Raw genomic sequence first — 1,851 nt, 5'->3', positions numbered from 1 at the left:
CCTCCCAAAGTGCTGGGATTACAGGCATGAGCCATCGTGCCTGGCCTCTGACCACTGTTTTTATATCTATAACTATTATTATACACACATTATTACATGAATATTAACTACCTAGCTAAGAGAAAGTGTTGAGCAATTGCTTATCTGGTGAATAAAATGCATATTTGAAACCAATTGGTGTAAATTAGTAACCATATTGTACTTTAGAAAATATATTTTTTCCTTCAAGTGATTTTTGGGGGCTTCATTTACCTGAACAATGCCCTAATTCCTCCATTCTGCCTGAGTAGATGATCTGAGACAGATTATTGAAAGCACAGGTGTGGATGAGGCACTCGGGTTAAGGGTGAACTTTGCTGCAATTGGTAGGATCTGTTCTCATTTGAAGGAACACAAGCCAAACATAATTGTTTTGATTCCCTGGTCTCTGGCTAGATTTCTTGCATAAAAAATAATAACAGAAGGCAATTAAACACATGAACAGACTGAGTAAAACTGTAGTGCATTCATCCTAAAAGACAGCACACCTAAAATGCCATTCTCATGATTGTGAGATCTCATCACATGTTCAAAAGTTCTTGCAGATGTATGTCTGGCAGAGAAGATGGTTTAATTTCATACATAAACCTAAATCATACATGTATATATAAATTCAACACATTCATGACATTGAAACACCTTTTCATTCTTCTCCTAACTAGAATTTTTTTTCCTTTGGTATTATTCTTGGTTGTTTTTCACTGAGTAAACTCCAGAGAGATTTTTCTGTTTTTAACTATTATATAAATAATTCACCCGGCTTTAAAAGCCAGGAAAATAAGTGTTATAATCAGAGTCATATGATTGTCTAGATTTTATCAATAAAGTACTTGAACGCTAGTTTGTTGTATAAAGTTAAGAAGCTCGAGATCTTCAAGGCTCGGAGAGAGACCAAGTCTAAGTATGGTTGGAGAGCTGGACAGAGGCAGGTAAAACCATGCTTTCCAAATGTTTCTATCCATCCTTCCTCTGTGTACCTCTGCCTTGTGTTAGTTCTAGAAATATTCATTTCTTTCTTTCTTTTTTTTTTTTTTTTGTGATGGAGTCTCACTCTTCGCCTAGGCTGGAGAGCAATGGCATGATCTTGGCTCACTGCAGCCTCCACTGCAAGGTTCAAGAGATTCTCTCGCCTCAGCCTCCCAAAGTAGCTGAGATTATAGGTGCGTGCCACCATGCCCAGTTAATTTTTGTATTTTTAGTAGAAACGGAGCTTCACCATGTTGGCCAGGGTAGTCTCCAACTTCTGGGCTCAGGTGATCCACCTGCCTCGACCTCCCAAAGTGCTGGGATTACAGGTGTGAGCCACCGTACCTGGCCGTGCACGTTCATTTCTAGATCCACCTAGATTTTCTTTAAACTTATTTTTCTTAAACTGTAAACTTGGTGACTATTTTTCTTTTTTAATTTTCCTGTATGTCTCTAAAATGGAACTAAAGGCAAATGGAATGAAAGGAACATATTTTCCATCTTCCGACTCTCATAATGAGTGAGGGTTGGCAAATAACTACGTGGTACATGATTTGTTTTTCTAAGACCAGCCGAGCGAGCACAAAAGAACCAGCAGGTAGGCAAGTGTAGGAGCAAAACTGCAAGTTTATTTTGGTAACCTAAGGTGTGGGGAAGAAGTCTGTCGGCCTCCGGCAGAGAAGGCCGACAGAGTCCCCCCATCGTGGGGCTCTCGGGCGGGCTGGACCGGGGGGACTCTGTCGGCCTTCTTTGCCGGAGGCCGACAGACTTCTTCCCCACACCTTAGGTTACCAAAATAAACTTGCAGTTTTGCTCCTACACTTGCCTACCTGCTGGTTCTTTTGT

Source organism: Colobus angolensis, unplaced genomic scaffold (assembly GCF_000951035.1).
Source record: "Colobus angolensis palliatus isolate OR3802 unplaced genomic scaffold, Cang.pa_1.0 Scaffold5, whole genome shotgun sequence".
NCBI classification, from domain to species: domain Eukaryota; kingdom Metazoa; phylum Chordata; class Mammalia; order Primates; family Cercopithecidae; genus Colobus; species Colobus angolensis.
Note: the sequence above shows the minus strand (reverse complement) of the source record.